The sequence below is a fragment of the Phyllobates terribilis genome, unplaced genomic scaffold (assembly GCF_046119375.1).
Source record: "Phyllobates terribilis strain yellow unplaced genomic scaffold, ASM4611937v1 Scaffold_1__5_contigs__length_1240528914, whole genome shotgun sequence".
Classification (NCBI taxonomy): domain Eukaryota; kingdom Metazoa; phylum Chordata; class Amphibia; order Anura; family Dendrobatidae; genus Phyllobates; species Phyllobates terribilis.
In genome coordinates this window covers 925,579,099-925,602,329 of record NW_027362761.1, presented here as the reverse complement: position 1 = coordinate 925,602,329, position 23,231 = coordinate 925,579,099, and positions in this window count along the sequence as shown.

Sequence of the window (23,231 nt, the reverse complement as noted above, 5' to 3'; positions counted from 1 at the left end):
GGGCATTAAAACCGTCTTGTTAAGCTACTGTGACCTCCACCACTTTTCCCAGGGGCATTGATATTGTCTTTTTATTCCACTGCAACCTCCACGTCTCTTCCAAGGGGCAATAAAACCGTCTTGTTAAGCTACTGCAACATCCACGCCTCTTCCAAGGGGCATTAAAACAATGTTGTTAAGCTACTGCGACATCCACGTCTCTTCCAAGGGGCATTAAAACCATCTTTTCAAGCTACTGCGACCTCAACCACTTTTCCCAGGGGCATTGATATTGTCTTTTAATTCCACTGCAACCTCCACCATTCTTTCAAGGGGCATTAAAACCGTCTTGTTAAGCTACTGCAACCTCCACCGCTTTTCCCATGGGCATTGATATTGTCTTTTTATTCCACTGCGACCTCCACGTCTCTTCCAAGGGGCATTAAAACCGTCTTGTTAATCTACTGCGACCTCCACCACTTTTCCCAGGGGCATGGATATTGTCTTTTTATTCCACTGCGACATCCACGTCTCTTCCAAGGGGCATTAAAACCGTCTTGTTAAGCTACTGCGACCTCCACCACTTTTCCAAGGGGCATTGATATGTCTTTTTATTCCACTGCGACCTCCACCATTCTTTCAACGGGCATTGCATTTCCTCCTAATTTTAGTCAGCTTTTGCTTTTCAATGCATAGGCGAACACTAAGGGAGACCCACTCCCCAATAATGGGTAGAAGGTTTTTAGTATGCTGTAATCCACGTCTGTTTCAAGGGGCATTGCAGTTCCTCATAATTTTTGGAAAACCTTCCATTCACTGCTTAGGCCAACAGTGCACAGGAGACCCAGTAGCTATAAATGGAAAAAATGGTTTAGTTAAGGCCCTCTGACCTCCATGTCACTTCCAAGGGGCATTGGAGTGCCTCAAATTTTTGGTAGGCATTGCACTCACTGCATGCCTTATAACTGTGTAGCCGAACCGCTCCTTTTGGTACAGAAACATATCCTACAAGACATGTGTGGTTGAGGGCCTGATAATGATGAGAATGGTCCCTGTTCCTCCTGCTCTTTATCCTTTGCCACCACCTCATCCATCATTCATCACCTGAAGCTTTGTTTAAACGGGAGTTATAGTACTGGGATAGTAGCAGGAAAACATCCAGCAATCCTCGGAGGAGGTAAGATATGTGCCAAAATGCGGACCATTAAAACCGTCTTGTTAAGCTATTGCGACCTCCACGTCTCTTCGAAGGGGCATTAAAACCGTCTTGTTAAGCTTCTGCGACCTCCACCACTTTTCCCAGGGGCATTGATATTGTCTATTAATTCCACTGCGACCTGCACCATTCTTCCAAGGGGCATTAAATCTGTCTTGTTAAGCTACTGCAACCTCCACGTCTCTTCCTAGGGCATTAAAATCATCTTGTTAAGCTGCTGCGACCTCCACATCTCTTCCAAGGGGCATTAAAACCGTCTTGATAAGCTCCTGCAACCTCCATGTCTCTTACAAGGGGCATTAAAACCATCTTGTTAAGCTACTGCGACCTCCACCACTTTTCCCAGGGGCATTGATATTGTCTTTTTATTCCACTGCGACCTCCACGTCTCTTCTAAGGGGCATTAATACCGTCTTGTTAAGCTACTGGAACATCCACGTCTCTTCCAAGGGGCATTAAAACAATCTTGTTAAGCTACTGCGACTTCCACGTCTCTTCCAATGGGCATTAAAACCATCTTGTAAAGCTACTGCGACCTCTACCACTTTTCCCAGGGGCATTGATATTGTCTTTTAATTCCACTGCGACCTCCACCATTCTTTCAAGGGGCATTAAAACCGTCTTGTTAAGCTACTGCGACCTCCACCACTTTTCCCATGGGCATTGATATTGTCTTTTTATTCCACTGCGACCTCCACTTCTCATCCAAGGGGCATTAAAACCGTCTTGTTAAGCTACTGCGACCGCCACCACTTTTCCAAGGGGCATTGATATGTCTTTTTATTCCACTGCGACCTTCACCATTCTTCCAACGGGCATTGCATTTCCTCCTAATTTTAGTCAGCTTTTGCTTTTCAATGCATAGGCGAACACTAAGGGAGACCCACTCCCCAATAATGGTTAGAAGGTTTTTAGTATGCTGTAATCCACGTCTGTTTCAAGGGGCATTGCAGTTCCCCATAATTTTTGGAAAACCTTCCATTCACTGCTTAGGCCAACAGTGCACAGGAGACCCAGTTGCTATAAATGGAAAAAATGGTTTAGTTAAGGCCCTCTGACCTCCATGTCACTTCCAAGGGGCATTGGAGTGCCTCGAAATTTTTGGTAGGCATTGCACTCACTGCGTGCCTTATAACTGTGTAGCCGAACCGCTCCTTTTGGTACAGAAACATATCCTACAAGACATGTGTGGTTGACTGGCCTGATATTGATGTGAATGGTCCCTGTTCCTCCTGCTCTTTCTCCTTTGCCACCACCTCATCCATCATTCATCACCTGAAGCTTTGTTTAAACGGGAGTCATAGAACTGGGATAGTAGCAGGAAAACATCCAGCAATCCTCGGAGGAGGTAGGATATGTGCCAAAATGCTGACCACCTCAGGCCTAGCCGCTACTACATACTTGCGCTTGCATTCCAAGAAAACAAAGCAGACGCTAACTTCTATCATCATCATCACGCTCCTCACCTTGGCACTCTCAACTCCCCTGATGGAGAAGCCAGGGACCACCGGAGGCGTCTTGTTCTCTGGTGGGCTTGTCCAATGCTGCCCTAAAGCAGACCAGGCAAAGAAAATTGTGGGGGAAGTTTCAAGGAGAAATAGGGGCAGCTGGGGACTGTTTATGGACACCTGGCCACCCCCAGGCGGCTTGGGACCGTGTGTGGACACCCGACCGCGGGGCAGCTGGGGACTTAATATGGATACCTCGCTGCCGAAGCAGCCATGAGGTAGTGGCCAGCTTCGGCCTCCTCCAAACTAAAAGGCTCCATTTCAAGTGCAAGCAAGCAGTATAGTATTGCAGCCTGGGGGGGTGGGTGGCAGGTTGCACACTTACGCATGCATTCCAAGAAAACAAAGCAGATGCTAACTTCTATCATCATCATCATGCTCCTCACCTTGGCACTCTCAACTCTCCTGATGGAGAAGCAAGGGCCGACCGTAGGAGTCTGGTTCTCTGGTGGGCTCGCTCAATGCTGCCCTAAAGCAGGCCGGGCTAAGAAAAGTGTGGGGGAAGTTTCAAGGAGAAATAGAGGCGGCTGGGGACTGTGTGTGGACTCCCGGGCGCAGGGCGGCTGGGGACCGAGTATGGACACCCGGCCGCCCCCTGCCGTCTGGGGACCGAGCGAGGACACCCGGCCGCCGGGCGGCTGGGGACCGAGTATGGATACCTCGCTGCAGAAGCAGCCATGAGGTAGTGGCCAGTTTCGGCCTCCTCCAAACTAAAATGCCCCATTTCAAGGGCAAGAAAGCTAGCAGTATGGTATTGCAGCCTGGGGGTGGGTGGGTGGCAGGCTGCATACTTGCGCTTGCATTGCAAGGAATGGGGGAGATACAATTGAACACTGCCCTGGGACAAGGACTTGCACGGGGATAGTTGCAAGTCTGCATCTTCTGATGCGGAAAAGATCACTTCCGATGGGCACACTTTTAGGCAGTGACCTGGGTGTCAGAGATGCTTCCAGGGGTCTTCCACCTGCTGTTCCCATGTCTTTTCAGCGCTGTATGCATGTGTCACACAGCACATGGCCAGATAAGATTGTAAAATGTTAAAATGACATTTTCCGGTGAATGCATTTGTCACGGTTGAAATCAATACAAAAACGCATCAAAAATGCTACTTGTGAACATAGCCCAAGGTGTGGAGGAGTATTTTTGTTTTTGGTTATTTTTTTTACCTGATACACAAGTCTTTACCCTGTAAAGGAAGTTCCTTAACATATTTCACAGGAAAACCGTTTCAGTTTCGATTTTGAACGTTTTATTGTGAGCCCGTTAAAGTGGCTTAATACCTCTGACCACGTTGTTGACAGCAGTGACCTGGGGTTCAGAAATGCTTCCTGGGGCGATGCCCATGCTGTCCCCATGTCTTTTGAGCACTGTCACTATCATTTTGGGGACTTTTTAGGCTTTCTACAGACTGCCGGGGGTACCGCCGCAAAATTGCTCGGGTCTCCCATAGACTAACATTGGGCTCGTTTCTCGGGTCGAGCACCCGAGTATCACGGTGAGCTCGGCCCGAGCTTCAAGCACCCGAGCATTTTAGTGCTAACTATTACTATAGCGCCATTAATTCCATGGCGCTTTACATGTGAAAAAGGGGTATACATTGCAAAAACAATTACAATGTTGTTGCAGAAAAAATGTGATGGTGACTGGTACAGGAGAGAAGAGGACCCTGACTGCGAGTGCTCATAGTCTATAAGGGATGGATGAGGATACAGTAGGTCGGGGTGGAGGTAGTTGTGCAGCGGTATGGTGGAGCAGTGGTTACTGCAGGTTGTAGGTTTGTTGGAAGAGGTGGGACTTCATGTTTCTAATGAGGGATTCCATGGTAAGAGAGAGGCTGATATGTTGGGGTAGAGAGTTCCAAGTGGGGGGATGCACGGCACAAATTTTGCATGCGATTGTGGGAAGAATAGATTAGAGGGGAGTAGAGATGGAGATCTTGTGAGGATCAGAGATTGCGTGCAGTTAAGTACCTGGAGACTAGGTCACAGATGTATGGAGGAGACAGGTTGGGGATGGCTTTGCATGCCAAGGTTAGGGTTGTGAACGGGAGTCTAGGGAGCCAGTGAAGGCATTGAAAGAGAGTAGAGGTCAGGGAATAGCGGGGGGATAGGTGGATTAGTTGGGCAGCAGAGTTTAGGATAAATTGAAAGGGTGAGAGAGTGTTGGAAGGGAGGCCACAAAGCAGGAGGTTACAGTCATTAAGGCAGGAGATGATGAGGGCGTGCACTAGTGTTTTTGCAGATTCGTGGTTGAGGAATGTGCGGATATTTTTGAGTTGAAATCGGCAGGAAGTGGAAAGGGCTTGGATATGTGGTTTGAAGGAGAGATTATAGTCCAGGATAACCCCAATGCTGCGAGCTTGTGGGAATGGGGAGAGCGGACAGCCATTGACATTGATAGATAGGTCAGATGGGGGGGTTGAATGAGATGGTAGAAAGATGATGAATTTTGTTTAATCCGTGTTAAGTTTTAGAAATCTAGCAGATAAGAAGGATGAAATCGCAGACGGACATTGTGGAATTTTGGTTAGTGCCTGATCTTCTTTTCTCCCACAATGCCCAATGCCCGGAGACAACTCATCCCACTCTTGGACACTCCGAAGAGCTGTTCAATTTTCCATTTATAGATTCGGGCCTATCGCCTTGACTGCTACAAGCAGGGCAACAGAAGATCGCATGTAGTGATGCTCAAATATTTGAGCAGCCATGGTCACCTGATGGTAACGGTGGGAAAGCGCAATTACTGTCGCAAGAGGTGGATGATGATGAGACAAAATGGACAAAAAGTCAGGAGGAGGACCAAGGTGCGGAAGTGTAAGAAGAGGTGGTAGACGATGAAGTCGATAGGCCAAACGCCAGAGTCCAGAAACAGTGTCTGCAGGTGACACCACTTCACCTTCCCCTGTTATACGTGCACGCCAAGCCTCTATTCATGATGCAGACAAAAATGCCCCCCTCACTGCACCTGTCATTGCCACTTGCAACCATCACCGTCAGAAACCACGTCCACATCCTTGTCCCAGCACATCGTTCAGTTGTCCCTACCCCCGGCCTTTGAACGCAAGTGCAAATACGCAGCCAACCACTCACAGGCCACAATACTAAATTGCCACATTTCTCCCGGTGTCGTCCCCACCTTTTACAAGCCCCGAAAAGAAGAGAAGGTTCTCTATGGCTGCTTTTTTACTGTGGATTGTAACGTGCTTATGCACGCTATTTCTCAAAACACATTGTAGATCAGGCCATAGCCCAACTCTGTAGTCATGAAATTGAGGGCGTAAAGATTTGTGTGTCGAAGCACTGAGAAGTGTGAGCTGATGTTGGACGGGCTGCCATTGCTTATGGAACAAGCTGCATTAGAGGACTTCCTGGGAGAAATGACAGCCGGAGTAGATACGGTTTCCCTCTATGCCAGTCCTTTCACTCACCTAAAGAATTTGACTGTGGTGAAATACAACTCAAACTGAGAAGCAGCCCTGGCTAAGAAAAGTCTGTGGGAGGGTTCCAGGACAGCATATGGCTGCTTTTTTACTGTGGACTGGCTCCAGCAATCTATAGGATTGCAATCTATAAGATCCCTTCACTGGCACCCAATTGCCCACTGTAAGCAGTTCAAACTACTAACACTGACCTACAAAACCATCCATAGCCTTTATAGTCTGTACATCTCTGAATTAATATCCTGAAATATTTCCTTACATAATCTTTGGTCCTCCCAAGACGTCCTTCTCTCCTCCACACTTATTCGTTCCTCACCCAATCGCCTCCAAGACTTCTCCCAAATATCCTCCATCCTTTGGAATTCTGTGCCTCAACATGTCCAATTAACTACCACATTTGGATCCTCCAGATGGAATCTGAAGACGCATCTCTTAAAGACAGCCTACAGCTTGCCATTACCTCGCTGCCAACTCAACACCACCAGGGCTACTGCAACCCCCCAACCTACTGTCTCCTTCCCCACTATCCTGTAGAATGTAGGCCTGCAAGGGCAGGGTCTATAAGATGTAAAATGCAATCTGGCACCTTGGCAAAGCCAAATTCTGTTCTCCCTCTGATATCTAACAATAACAAACAGGTCCTGCTGGAGAAACTTGCACCTACTGCCACTCAGTGTTTTCAGCTCCTTTGTGAGGAACTAATGGTTGGACATCCACTCAGTCTGCCAAATAAAATTCCTAGGAAGGAAATTGTGAATGGCATCGCTTTTGGTACTGGGTGCACTGCTAATACCATGGCGTGCCATAATTCACTGGAAATATTTTAGGCTGGTGGGAGACAAGCTCATTCCCACAGAAAGCTACCAGCAGCAAGCTAAGGAGATGGTGACCTCTATCATCATCATGACCTGCAAGGTTTGCATTATGAACTCTCCTGAAGGAGAAGCCAGGACCCAACGGAGGAGGGCTGCTGGTACTTTTCTGTGGGAATCAGCTTGGCTCCAATAAGCCTGGAATATTTCCAGTGAATTAAGGCATGCCATGTTTTGGTATTAGCACCCAGTACCAGAAGCAAAGCCATCCACAATTTCTTTCTCAGGAATTTTATTTCGTAGACTGAGTGGCTGCCCAAACTTTAATTTCTCACAAAGGATCTGAAGACACTGAGTGGCAGTAGGTGCAAGTTTCTCCAGCATGACCTGTTTGTTAGATATCAGAGAGAGAACAGGATTTGGCTTTGCAAAGGTGCCAGATTGCATATTCTTAAGTCTTATATATTGCTGGAGCCGGTCCGCAGTAAAAAAAACAGCCATAGAGTGTCCGGGAACCTTCACACAGACTTTTATTAGTCAGGGCTGCTTCTTGGTGAGAGTTGTATTTCACCACAGCCATATTCTTTATGTCGAATAAAAGGACTGGCATAGAGGGAGACCATATCTACTCCTCTGGCTGTCATTTCTCCACCACCAGGTTCGGGCCATTGTCACAAACAACAATGCCTGGCTGTATGTTCAGTGGTGAGAGCCACAGATCTGTCTGCTCTGTTACAGCTTTCAACAACTCTTCAGCGGTGTGCGGTTTGTCACCTAAGCATAAGCATAATATCTTCAGCACAGCCTATTGCTGCTAGGCCAAGGCAGTGCTGCAGTGCTTCCAGCTTGCAACTGATGTGGTAATTTCGGTGATGGAGGCTAAAGAGGAGGAGATGCAGGAGCTGTACAATGTGATTAAATTGAAGTTACATTGGTGAGTCTGGTTTTTATACTAAAGATCCTGCTGTGTTTTTATATTAGATTTTTTTTGTTTTTAACGTCTCTTCAAATGTGTATTGGAGTGCATTCTAATTTTTGCCAACCCTTATATACAAGTTATTACCCTGGATAGAATTTTTCTTAAAAAAATTTCAGGAAAATTCATTTTAGCTTGGTTTTTGTGCATTTTATTGTCAGTCTGAAAAAGTGGTGTAGTACTCTGACAACATTGTTCACAGATATGCTATTTGTCAGTGACCAACTGTGAATAGGTTTGAACACACAACTGGCATACTTTAAATGAAGTATAATATTTGACACGCTCCAAAAAATGTCTGTATTATTAGGGCTGTAATATTGGATCACGTCTTTTGGCCACGGTTTCAGTCAGTCACCTAATAGTATGGCATTTGTCAGCGACCTAGTGTCAATAGTTTGAAACAACATACACCTGGTAGACTTTAAATGGAGCGTAATATCTAACACGTTCCCAAAAATTTCTGTATTATTGCGACAGTAATATGGGATCAAGTCTGATGGCCACAGTTTCAGGCAGCTGACTTTAAATATAGTGTAATATTTGGCACACTCCACAAAATATGGGATCACGTCTGATCATGGAAAAGTTTCTCTGCTTCCACAATAAAGTAATGCAAATATAATCAAAAAAATCTGGCTGTATTCTGCTAACAAGAAAATGGAGCAGTAAAATGGTGTACTCTGGATTGCTTTTTAAGAAAATAATGAGGATTAAGAGCAAGAAAAAAAAAATAGCCCAGATATGTAGGACTACATGGATATCTGTAACAGCAGCAGCAGACAGAATGTGCAATGGTCCCTATTGTTCTGTATACACTGTCCACACACCCTGCCTGCCTAACTCCTGCTATCACCAGTAATATATGCAGCTGGATTAGTCCTCAGAAGGACTGTTAGTTCAGATGGATATATATCTTGCTGTGTAACACCTATACCTAACTAATAAACTGGCAATCCTCTCCCTAGCTCAGAAGAGTCTCTCCTTACTCAGCCTCTTTCTGGGCTAGAGTGTCACGAGCATAGGGCCAGCGGGTTTTATATAGATCCCATGAAGCTATGCAGCCTGCTAATAACTGTAATGCCACAACCAACATGGCTACAGCATTACAGTGTGTGGCAAGCAATCCCTGCATGTTAATTGGCTGTCTCGCTCATCACTAGTAATCATATGACTTTTTGTTTTTTTGTGGATTTTTTATTAATTTTATTGCTACACTTTTACAGTATTTATTTTCTATTAAAGTTGTGCGCTTGTAAAATCATTTTGTTCGCTTTAAAAATAATTTTTACTAGGGGGTATGTCTGAAAACTAGTGATGAGCGAGCATGTTCTGTTAATCCTTTCGGCGATCATGCTTGGGTGCTCGCCGAGTATTTTCGGTGTGTTCGAATTTCATGTTTGAGTCACTGTGTGTGCATGATTTGTGACTGTTTGACAGCTTTAATACATGTGAGGAATGCAAAACCAACAGGCATTCCTCACATGTATTAAATCTGTCAAACAGTCGCAAATCATGGAAACACAGTAACTCAAACATAACATTCTAGCACGCAAAAGATACTCGGCGAGCACCCGAGCATGCTCGACTAAAAGGTTAACAGAACACGCTCGCTCATCACTACTGAAAACTTGTCAATTAGGTAGTGTTCTGTTAGTAAAATATAAAATTACATAGGAATTGACATATGTCTACTCTAAAGTTTGCTGTAGACTTTAGAGACTCTAGCTGTCAGGTCTTATATATTCATGCTTTGTTCAACTTCTGCAGACCTTAAAGGGAGTCCTTCATCACATTTGACCAATCAAAACTATTAATATGGGCATACAGGTTATAGAATCCTGAAAAACGTCATACCTGAAGGTCTCATATAAGATGCTTTGTTGTTGAGAAATGATCTTTTATCATTATATGTAAATGACCTCTTCCGGGCCATGAATGCTATATTATATAGCACTGTGTATTAGTAATTACTCATTTTGCCCTTCTACCTAACTAATTCTTCTTTTACATTAGGTCTATGACATCACATGATTAAAAACTGACTAGCTGAATCCTTCTAAGCATTACATAGAAACAGGAGGTCAAGTTTCCCTATATGAGTCATGAGTCACTGCAAAAGTCCCTGGCTAGGGGAAGGAAGGAGCACCTGGGTCAGGAGTTGAAGAAGGGAATGATAAATGCAGGGAAAAGAGACTTCCTATTTGTACATAGAGCAAAGAATATAGGAAAATAGAAGAATTTGCTGGGTAGAAAGGCAAAATTAACAATTATAAGTACACAGTTTGTAACACTAATGTTGGCCTCCATGCAGAGTCTCCGACATACTCATCGCCCCGGCCATGCAGTGATCTCCCCATCTCTTGCTTCCTGCTCTCAGCATCCTGCGCAAGTGCTCCTAGTGCATGTGTCCTCCCCTCTTCTTTAAGGGGCAGCGTGCACACTGTGATAATGCCACCAGCGAATATCTGGGAGCCATTTAGTATAAAATGCACCCTCCCCAGAAGGGAGGTGCCTGAGCGTCATTCTCCCTTGTTAGTTTGTGTTCAAATAGTGAGTTGCCTGGTCCCTGTCCTGTTTCCTGAACTGTTTCCCATGTAGCCTGATTCCGATCCCCTGGGCCTGTTAGGCCAGGATCTGAATTCAAACCTTAAACCTGTAACAGCATCAGTGGTCCCTGAACACTGACACCACTCCCTGCGGTACCTGTGCCTAAAGTCACACCTGCAGCTCCTGAAGCCTGACACCACACCCGACGGAACCTGTGTCTAAAGCCGCACCTGAAGTCTGAAACTGCTCCGGCAGTAACTGAACCCTAGAGCCACATCAGTGTTACCTGAATCTGAAACAGTTTCAGCAGTACTTGAACCAGCACCAGTGTCTGTCTGGTTAGAATTCCTGAGTATATACTGTCAGAGAATGTTCCAGTATCCAAATCCAGCCCTGTCTGTGACTCTATGTCAGCATCTGTTCTACCAAGGATCCAGAACTTGTATAGTCTGAACAAAGTCTAAATCCTGTCCTGCCAGATACTCCGAGTTCAGTCCATGTCTGCGAGTCTGAAACCTTGGGTCAGCAGTCACAGTTCCTGGGGACTGACTAGGAGTGGTATCTGGCTGCTACCTGAAGCTCAAGACTGACACCACCATTAGGAGCTCCAGTGAAACCAGGTAGCTACTTAGCACCACCCCTACAGTGTCCATTTTAGGACATGATCAGATATCAAATTCAAACATCAAAATGATGTCAGTTTGAGGCTAAATACCCTGTCTGAGAACTGATTTTGACAAGTGATTCTGACAAGTAATTCTGATGAGTGATTTTGACAAATGATTTTGACGAGTGATTTTGATTGCTGATTCTGACAAGTGATTTTGAAGAGTGATTTTGACGAGTGACTTTGATGAGTGACTTTGACAAGTGACTTTGACAACTGTAATAATAATAATAAAAAAAGTAACTGTTCGCTGACGGGACTTGAACCCAAAATTCTCTGTCTCAAGGCCAGTGCACTAACCACTAGCTATAAACTCAGTTGTAGAAACCTAGGAGTTCTTTTTGGTTATATGATTTTCAGTGCAAAACTCATTTGTCTAAAACTCATTGGGACTTATGCACAGACTGCAAGCAAGCAAAATTCAAATGATGTTTGGATTTGATGTGTGAGTCTGATGTGTGACTTTCTTCAAACATCAGAATCAGAATCACAATGACTTTTAGTCACCCTGAGTATTTTTATGGTTGATCTCATAAGACAAGAAAAGCTATCAGCTAGTATCACTTGGCTGGATTGCTCAATGGTAAGGCATCAGCCTCTGAAACTACAGTGTTAGAGTTCAAATCCTGATAGGAATAAGAATTTTTTTTTAATTATGTCTATTTAGCACACAAATTACAGGGGTGTTTTACTTTTAATATCTGACACTCTGATTGTCATCCTGACGTGTTAAGAGTTTCAGACACGCTGTCTATTTGCATGGTAAATTACATAGCCAAAGTAAATTGGGAGTCACTAATTTACTACATATCTATTTACAAGTGAATATATTTGCATAATTTCTTAAAGGGGTCTAATGATAAAATGTCTTTATTGTACATTTTTATTTCCATCCACCCAAGTACTGGCTGCAAACTCCCATCATTTGAATTTGGCTTGCTTGCAGTCTGTGCATATGTCCCAATGAGTTTTAGACAAGTTTGCACTGAAAATCATATAACCAAATAGAACTCCTAGTTTTTAGCAGCTGAGTTTAAAGCTCAATGGTTAGTGCACTGGATTTGGGACACAGAATTTTGGGTTCAAGTCCCATCAGCGAACAGTTCCTTTTTTTTATTATTATTATTACAGTTGTAAAACTCACTTGTCAAAGTCACTTGTCAGAATCACTTGTCAAAATCACTCATCAGAATCACTTGTCAAAATCACTTGCCAGAATCACTCATCAAAATCACTCTTCAGAATCACTCGTCAACACTCGTCAGAATCACTTGTCAAGATCACCTGTCAGAATCACTCATCAGAATCATTTGTCAAAATCACTTGTCAGAATCACTTGTCAGTATCACTTGTCAGACAGGGTATTTAGCCTCAAACTGACATCATTCTCATGTTTGATTTTGATATCTGATCATGTCCTAAAATGGACACTGTACACCCCTCATATGTAAGCCGCCTCCGTGGCACAGTCAGTTCATGAACCACGTGTGCCACTCACATGCCTTGCACAGTGCTATATAATAAGATGATTGCAATATGTTAAAAGGATAAAATCTTTGATGGGAGTGCTTCTTTAATACAATTCATCATCTCAAAATTATAATGCCATGAAACAGTCACGCCCCAAACACTACAAAGTTCATAGTATAATGAAATCAAAGGCACACGGGTTTCTCAATTTCCTTATTTTTTGTATCCAAAAAAGAATAATAATTCTATTTTCCAATTTTCAATGGTATCATAGTGTAACGTAATCCAGATATGACACAACGTGAATGAGGCAGAAATTTCATTCTGAGTTAGGACTGGTAGAGACACTGTGATAATCACCTGCACCTAAGCAATGATGTTTATTGCAAGCATGCAATAATTTGTCATCTTCCTCCCTAAAAGCTAAGCACCATGTGACACCCAGCACGAATCGTGAAACAGGAATTTAACACATTTAAAAAAATTGTAAGACTTGTTATGTATACTGATAGTTAGAAAATCCTTCTATGAAATCTTAAGTAATTCCTTTAAAATTCAGAATATTCTATGTATTACATAATAATGATGGTCACTATACCTGCAAATCTATTAGGTGTGGAATAACTGCATAAAAATGTAGAAATATTAGAGAAATACATTAAAGTTACAGTTTTTGTTCATGCCCTTAGGGCTAACTGTGCTTAGCGAATATATCCAAAATACTTCTCAGTGAAATAAATACCTTCGAAGTTGTGCAGTCATGAGTTGTAATCTTCTCCAGAATCATCCATTTTAACTCAAATGTTTTATGTCTAGATTCTCAAAAATGTCTTGCAACGTTAATCTCATTAAACTTTCTAGAAGAAGTTCCTCCTTCCTTCTTTTTAGATTTTTCCTCTATCTGTAATTTTTTCTTCTCATCAAAAATCTTAATAGCTGATTATTGTTCTGTGAGAAGGATCCTAATTTGCATTGAAATCTGCATTTTAAAGAATAGCTGACATTACTGCTGTTACGTGTAAAAAAAAACATGTGTTGGTAATTTCTTTCCTGAACAGAGATGGGATACATGATCTCCTCTATTAATCAAGTTACAGTTTTGACAATTGAGGCATGGAAAGGTGCCAACTTTTTTTGTTTGATGAAATACTTGTTCTCAACGTCTGGGTACACTCCGGGATGTGATATGTATACTTTCAAATTCACCATTAGTGTTGAGCCACCCCCGTAGAGTTCGAGTTCGGTTCGGTTCGTCGAACACCCGTATGTTTGCCGAACTGTTCATCGAACTGTTCGTCGAACACCTTCGAACACCGTTAAAACCAATGGCAGGCAAACAAAAACACATAGAAACACATAGAAAACACATAGAAAACACTTCAAAGGTGTCCAAAAGCTGACAAACTGCTCAGAAGACACAACTAACACATGGAAAAGTGACAAGTACATATAGTCATGCGAAAAGAAAAGAGGTGGAGGAGTAAAAAGAGGGGGAGACACAGATATAGGCATGTCATGCCCTTCTAAAACCAAAAAAGGGTGAAGCCGACACGGCCAGTCCGTTCCTGCCCGTGCGACCTCCGTGTCGCCAGGTTTGTGCCAGAGCCGAGGTGGACCCTGACGGCCAGCGCCCCTCTCCCAAAACTGGTGCTTGTCCGCTGGTGGGTCGAGCGAGCCCCCCTGCAGTGGAGGCAGGTCTAATCTTTTTAATTTAAATTGTCTCTCTAATTTGAATGAGTACATGAGTACACTTTAAATCCTTTTACAAGGATCTATTGGAGGGCAAGTCTCATGCCAGCAGCCGCGGTAATTCCAGCTCCAGTAGCGTCCACTAAAGCTGCTGCAGTTAAAAAGCTTTTATAAGGATCGAGCTTGGCGGTCCACCGCAAGGTGTCCTACCGCCAGTCCCAGCCCCTGTGCCTTGGGGTGCCTAACCCCGATGCTCTTCACTGAGTGTCCCAGCGGCCCGAAGCATTTCCTTTGAAGAAATTAAGCATCCAAACTACAGGTGGTGTAGCTTGCTTAACAGCTGGGATAATCCGCTGACTAGCAGACACTGCTACTAGGCACAAAGTATTTCCTGGGCTACATGCAGTTAAAAATTTGTAATTAGATACTCTTCTTGGATGCTGAGAAAGCATTCCATAGAGTCTCCTGGCACGCCATATATTATTCTCTTAAAAAGCTTGGGGTAGGGGTCTAGGGGACCCTTTTATAGGCAAAATCATGGCCCTGTATCGCAATACGTCACCTAGGCTGAAGATAAATGGAACATTTTCATCACCTTTCATAATCACCAGTGGGACAAGGCAGGGATGTCCTCTGTCCCCTCTCTTATACATCCTAGTGACGGAGCACCTGCTCTCATCAATTCGCCATAACCCCAATATTAGGTGAATTGAGGTGGGAGGCACCGAGTACAAGTGCTCTGCATTTGCTGATGATGTCCTAGTATATATCACTCAATTACATATATCCATCCCTGCTGTTATGGCTGAAATAGATCACTTTGTTGCATGGTCAAATTTTAAAATCAATGCAGCGAAGTCTGAGGCCCTCGATGTCTCCTTCTCCACATCCATACAGGATTCCATCTAGTCCAACTTTCCCTTTGCCTGGCCCTCACAGGGTATCAAATACTTAGGAATTCCTATTCATAGAAACCTCTCCCGTCTATGTTATCTTAATTTTGGGCCCTTTATTGAACAACTCCATACAGACCACGGTTGGCAAGTTAGAACTGTAAGATTCACTACGTGAACCACTGGTGTTTTGTGGAAAAGCACATGTACACTGTGTTTCAAATTATTATGCAAAAAGTGTTTAGGAGTGATAAGGTAAGAATTTTTTTGTTTGTCAGTTAAACTCATTGATGGTGATGTGTGTCAGGGCTCTTTATATCACTCTAAGCAATTGCAGACACCTGTGCTAATTAGTTTGGCAGGTGTGTCCAATGAAAGGCAAGACTACTTAAAAAGGCTGTCCCACATTATTAAGCAGACTACATTTTCTGCCAAAATGGGAAAGAAAAAGGATGTGTCGGCTGCTGAGAAGCAACAAATTGTAGAGAGTTTAGGTCAAGGAATGACTACAATCAACATTGCCAAGACACTTCATCCTGATCATCGCACAATCAAGAAGTATGTAGCTGATTCACAATACACACGTGTGCGTGCTGATAAGGGAGAATTGAGGACTCTTTCCTACAGTCAATTACGTCAGGTTAAAAGAGCAGTGGCAAAAAAGCCTTGTCATAGCAGCAGACAAGTTTTTGAAGCTGCTGGTGCCTCCAACGTCCCCCGAGCAACAAGATGCAGGGTCCTTCAGAGGTTTGCAGCAGTGCGTTAAGCCATCCTGTCGACCTCCTCTATCCACTGTACACAAGCAGAAACAGCTCCAGTGGGACAACAATACATGAAGACTGACTTCAAAACTGTTTTGTTCACCGAGGAGTGCCGTGCAACGCTCGATGGTCCAGATGGATGGAGTGGAGGATGGCTGGTTGATGGACACCCCATGCAAACACGGCTACGGCGCCAACAAGGAGGAGGTGGAGTAATGTTTTGGGCTGGAATCATGGGGAGAGAGATTGTCGGCCCCTTTAGGATCCCTGAAGGGGTAAAGATGAACTCGATAATGTATGTTTAGTTTCTCAAACAGCACTTCCTGCCATGGATCAAGAAGAAGAACCGTGTATTCCACAGCAAGATCATTTTCATGCATGATAATGCACTCTTTCATGCTGCACATAACACATCTGCATCTCTGGCTGATATGGGCATAAAAGGGGACAAACTTATGGTGTGACCCCCATGCTCCCCTGACCTCAACCCCATTGAGAACCTCTGGAGCATCATCAAAAGGAGTGTCTATGATGGCGGGACGCAGTTCACATCTAAGCAACAGCTCTGGGAGGGTATTCTGTCCTCATGCAAAACAATTGAAGCAGAAACCATCCAAAACCTGACAAATTCAATGGACGAGAGAGTTCAGAAGCTCCTTTCAAACAAGGGGTCCTATGTGCAAAACTAACAACACCTATAATGAAGTTTTGAGTGGAAAACTGTTTGATTTCAGTTTCTAATAACCTGCTAATGCTTATAATTTCAAAAATGACCATTTTTTTGTTCTTTATTAAAATGAAAAGGTTGATCGAAGAGTGTGGGGGATCTAAGAGTGTGGCAACCCAGTAGTCAGAATTATTTCGAATTCTGACAATCTGAGGGTCATGTTGCAGGTAGTGCAGCAAGAAGGCACTCATGTGTCTTGCGAATCTAGGAGCCCCAAAATTATTTTCCGGGCTAGATGCAGCTAAAAATTATTATTAATTTGAAAGCTGGTGGAGCTTAGTATAGATGGCCTAATAGAATCAGTACTGCAAACTGCTAAAAGGCCCAAATTTTTTTCCAGCCAACATACAGATAAACATGATTAGTAATTTTAAATCTGGTGGAGTTTAGTATAGATGGCCTAATAGAATCAGTACTGCACACTGCTACAAGGCCCAAATTAGTTTCCAGCCAATATACAGATAAACATGATTAGTAATTTTAAATCTGGTGAAGTTTAGTATAGATGGCCTAATAGAATCAGTACTGCAAACAGCTACAAGGCCCAAATTATTTTCCAGCCAAGATACAGATAAACATGATTAATAATTTTAAATCTGGTGGAGTTTAGTATAGATGGCCTAATAGAATCAGTACTGCACACTGCTACAAGGCCCAATTAATTTTCTAGCCAAGATACAGATAAACATGATTAGTAATTTTAAATCTGGTGGAGTTTAGTATAGATGGCCTAATAGAATCAGTACTGCACACTGCTACAAGGCCCAAATTATTTTCCAGCCAAGATACAGATAAACATGATTAGTAATTTTAAATTTGGTGGAGTTTACTATAGATGGCCTAATAGAATCAGTACTGCACACTGCTACAAGGCCCAAATTATTTTTCAGCCAAGAAACAGGTAAACATGATTAGTAATTTTAAATCTGGTGGAGTTTAGTATAGATGGCCTAATAGAATCAGTGCTGCACACTGCTACAAGGCCCACATTATTTTCCAGCCATGATACAGATAAACATGATTAGTAATTTGAAAGATTAAAACGGTTGGTGAGGTGATTTTAACAAATCATCAAGCTTTTTCTCTCCCCAGGATGACACAGGGGTAGAAAAGTGATTTCGGATCCATGTTTTGTTCATCTTTATGAACCTGAGTCTGTCCACATTATCAGTGGAGAGCCGCGTGCGCTTATCTGTCAGCACACCAACAGCAGCGCTGAACACACGTTCAGACAGAACGCTGGCTGCGGGGCATGACAAGATCTCCAAGGCGTAAGTGGCGAGCTCCGGTCATTTATCCAGATTGAAAGCCCAAAAAGAGCAAGGGTCCAGTGACACAGTCATGGCTTCAATGTTTACTTGGAGATTATCCTGACCCATCGTCTCTAGGCGTTGACTATGTGTCAGACTTCTTGTCTCCTGTGGCCTTGCAAAGGACGGGCTAAAAAAGTGGTGAAATGATTCCGCAAAATTGATGTTACCAGCAGATACTGTGTTTCTGTTACATTTTAAGTGCTGAACACTCGACGGTCCCATGGTTGGCAAGTTGGAACTGTGAGATTCACTACGTGCACCACTAGTTGGAACTGTGAGATTCACTACCTGCACCACTAGTGTTTTGTGGAAAAGCACATGTAAGATTCTGCAACTGCTCTGCTGATGCTCCTGCATGCGTGCATCCCTTTCTAAGGCAGGAATAATTTCTGCAAATTTACTTTTGTACCGGGGATCTAACAGTGTGGCAACCCAGTAGTCAGGATTATTTCTAATTCTCACAAATCGAGGGTCATGTTGCAGGTAGTGCAGCAAGAAGGCACTCATGTGTCTTGCGCATCCAGGAGCACCAAGTCCCTGTTGTGTTGGTGGCGAGGTAACAATCATTCTTCCTTCCTCTGCCCTATCCCCCCAACTTCGCACAACAGAAATGTGATCAAGGTCTCCCTAATCTGATGAGTCTTCCATCAGTTCGTCCTCCACTTCTTCCTGGGCTCCTGCACCTTCCTCACTAGTTTGGCTGCCACCATGGGCCCTGGTAAAACCATCTCCCCCACCCTCACATGCCTGCCACCTTGGTGCTGCCGACCGTCTGGACCTTGCAGATGTTAGCCCTTCCGCATGCAACTCCTCCTCCTCTACTTCCTCCACCTCCTCTTGCGCCACCACCTGACTCCGAATTCTGTTTAACATGTGCTCCAGCATGTATATCACCGGAATAGTCATGCTGATATTGGCTTCATCAGCACTAAACAACTTCGTCACCATTTCAAAACTGTGCAGAAGGGTGCATAGGTCCCTGATCTGAGACCACTTCTCCAGCGTGATTTGCCCCACCTCTGGATCTCGTTGGCCCAGGCTATATGTCAGAACGTATTGCACCAGGGCTTGTCGGTGCTGCCACAGTCGCTGCAACATGTTCAGAGTTGAATTCCACCGTGTAGGCACATCGCATTTTAGCCGGTGAAGTGGCAGGCCCAACGACTTCTGTAGAGATGTAAGTCGCTGAGCTGCGGGATGCGAACGGCAGAAGTGAGCACACAGCGACCGTGCCCTCTGCAGAAGGCCATCTAGTCCGGGATAGTGGGCTAAAAATTGCTGGACGACCAGGTTCAACACGTGAGCCATACAAGGCACGTGTGTGACATTGCCCCGGCGAAGGGCCGCACCCAGGTTTGCAGCATTGTTGCACACGGCCTTCCCTGGTTTCAGGTCCAGTGTAGTCAACCATTCATGAAACTGGTTCTCCAGAGCTGACCACAACTCCTCAGCTGTGTGACACACATTTCCCAGACATTTCAAAGTAAAAACCGCCTGATGACATTGAGCCCTGCTACCAGCATAGTAAGGAAGTGTGCAGGATCCCTTCTGTGCAGTTAGAAAGCTTGTGGCATGACCAGACAGGCTTTGGGTGCTCGTGGAGGACCGAGAGGAGGTTGAGGAGGCAGAAGCAGTGGAGGAACTTTGAGATAAAGAGGATTGACACACAACTCGTGGGGACGGCAAGACTTGGACAGCAGCCCCTTGTCCTGCTGTCACCATAGTTACCCAGTGCCCAGTCAGCGACATGTAACGCCCCTGTCCATGCCTACTCGTCCAAGTGTCTGTGGTGAAATGCACCCTGTCACACACAGAGTTTCTCAATGAAGCGGTGATGTTGTGTGCGACATGCTGGTGGAGCGCAGGCACAACTTTCTTTGAGAAGTAGTGCCGACTGGGCATCTGGTACTGGGTCACTGTGACGGACAAAAGGTCTCGAAAATCCTCTGTGTCCACCAGGCGGAAAGGCAGCATTTCTGTAGCCAAGAGCTTGCAGATGGTGAAATTCAACCTGTTAGCTTTCTCATGGCTAGGAGCAAATGGTCTTTTACTTGTCCACATCTGAGGGACCGAGGGCTGGCTGTTGTGCTTACACGGGGTTGAGAAGGGTGTCCCCGGCAAACTGCTGGTCTGTGAGGAAGATGCAGGCGGACATGTTAGTTTGCCTTGACCCAAAGGTGGTGCTATCGATGTCAGACAGCGCTGAACACCAGCTGGTGTTTCCACCTCCAAAGAAAATGATGACTTGCCAATCACGCTGGCTGTTGCGGGTAAAGATGTGGCAGGTCTGCGTTCCGTGTGACTGCTGTCCCCCCAGTCACAGAGGATGAAGAGGCCACGGATGCCCAAGATGTGGCAGACGGTGGTTGGCCCGGCCGGCTAGGCCGCATTGTGGCACAGTGAGCTTCCCACTGCAACTTATGCTTCATATCCATGTGCGGGTTCATGCAGGAACTACTCATACTATGTATTTTTTGGCCTCTACTTAGCTTTTGCTGACAAATGTTACAGATAACACGAGTTGGGTCATCCTTATTGATCTGGAAAAATGCCCAGGCTATGCAAGGCTTAGCACCCATGCGACCTGTAGAGCAACCACGACTAGTGGTCAGAGGCAGAGTTGTGTTTGAGGATGCAGTTCTTGACGTGCTTCCAGTACTACGTCTCTGGCCAGTAAGGCGCAACCTGACCTCATCGTCACTAGCATCCTCCTACACCTCCTCTGCTGACCTCATCGACTGGCTGACTGTGGGTTGACAGTAAGTGGGATCTCCAACCTCGTCATCATCACCCTGTGTGTTATCACACCCGTCGTCCTCAGAGCCAACCTCTTCTTGCCCTGACAAAAAACTCAAGTTGTCGCTCCAATCAGGTATTTGAGTCTCATCATCGTCTTCCTCATTGTCTCCACCAACAGGAGTGACAGTTTGGGAACGAGGGTCTACATTATGGTCAGAACGTTCTGCGTCTGGTCATGGATCCGACTCATAAAGATTCTGGGCCTCAGTGCAGATCATTTCCTCGTCTGGATTCACAGAAGCTCTGGAGCCGACCTCTGATTCCCAGGCTATAGTATGAGTAAAGAGCTCTGCAGACTCAACCATCTGTTCTACCCCATACTCAGACGGGCAGCTGGAGACTTGGGAGCTGTGAGGAAGCAAGTGCAATTGGGGTGACACCTCTGAGGACTGGAGTATTTGTGATGTTGAAGTTGAGGTGGAGGAGAGCCCACTTAAAGCAGCACTTGATATCCGTTAAAGCACCTGCTGTTTTTGTGCCTCATCTCGAATTTGTAGCGATTGGCGTGGCCGTAAGAAAGGGTTCTTATCACATTGTCTGCTAAAAGAAGTAGACATCTTAATTTGGCTTGAAGATGGTCTTTCTTCTGCCGATGTTACTGTTGCTTTAACACCTACCCCATGGACACAACCTTTTTTTCCCTTCCCAACACGCCTATTCCCCTTTCCACAAGCAGCAGGCCTTTTTCCACTCATTTTGGTGGTTAACTAATTGACAACTCTGGAGTTGTTTGCACAAAAAACAATGGATGGGAACCGAGCAGAGCTGAGTGGCCAAACTATGGTATTAGCCGAAAAGTATTGGCTGGGTTAGATGCAGTAAAACAATTTTATTACACACACGGGAGGTGGAGGTTAGTATAGATGGACTAATAGAACAAGTCCCACACACTGCTTCAAGCCCAAATATTTTTTCAGTGCTAGATGCAGATAAAAATTATTTTTAATTTGCAACCTGGTGGAGGTTTTTATAGATGGACTAATAGAATGATGCTATGCCCAAAAGATTTTGCTTGGCTAGGTGCAGTAAAAAAAATTGTATTCTATACACAGGTGGTGTAGCTTGCAACACAGATAGGCTACTCCACTGACTAACACACACTGCAAGAGGCCAAAATGGATTTGCTTAGCTAGATTTAGCCAAATGCTGTGAAAAAAACGTGCACAGCACTGGCACAGACCAGCCTGGCAAAAAGTGATAGGAACTGATGTAACGTAGCCCTCAAAAGGACTGCAATTACAATTATTCTTTACTCCCAACCTATCTATTTTAGAGCACAGACCTGCCTGATAAAAGTGATAGGCACTGATGTAACCTAGCCCTCAAAAGGACTGCAATTACAATTAGTCTTTACTCCCAACCTATCTATTTAAGAGCACAGACCTGCCTGATAAAAGTCGTAGGAAATGATGTAACCTAGTCCTCAAAAGGACTGCAATCACAACTATTCCCTACTTCCAAGCGATCTGTAGATTTGTGCGAAAATTGGCTTGAAATTAACACTCAAAGTATAGCGCACACAGCAACAGCGGTGCCGTCTAACACGCAGCTGCAGCAGTGAGAAAATGGTGGCTACGTGGAAAATGGCTGGGTCTTATAGGGCAAGGACATGTGACATACACTGCCAATGACACATGCCCTTGCTTGTGTGAAAAAAAGCAGTTCGCTCCGTGTGTGCGCTGCGGATAGGCTGACAGATTGCACCTCCCCACTGTAAATGCGGGAAAGAGAAAAAAAAATGGAGATCTTCATTATTTATGCAGAGATCCATCCCCTGACCCTCCCCCCGCCGCGCTGTACACTTAAACTGCATATTAACATTAATTTTCAGCATTACTGAGAAAAAATCCAGTTATGATTTTGGTGCACGAACAGTTATCGAACATAACCTCGAACAGTCAAATTTTTTTCTAATCGTTCGTGTTCGCCGAACGGCTCGAACACCACCCAAAACAGCTCGAATTTGAGATTGGCGTACAGTTCGAGTCGAACACCGCTCATTTCTATTCACCATCCATTACTGTTACATTTCAAGCCTAAGGCATCAAACAGTATCTACACAAACCATTAGAAGGTGTTTGTATGACATTGGGATGCAAGCCATACATCCAGCTACAGGTGTCCTATTGACCTCACAACACAAATATCAAAAGCTGCAATAAAATCTACCCTGTTCAGTGATGAGTCACACTTTTGTTATGGATGTTCTAGTAGCCGGAGATTAGTCTGGAGACTCCATAGGCAATGCCATGAAGTGGCTTTCACAAAAGAACATCATGCCAGTCCTGCCACTGGGAATATACTGGAGGTGGCATAATGTACGGTAGATGGACATCTCCAATCTTCATTCCAGGTACACTAACAGCTCAATGTTACATTGATTTGATCATGGAACCAGTGGTACGGCCATTTCTCCAAAGTGTCCCAGAAGC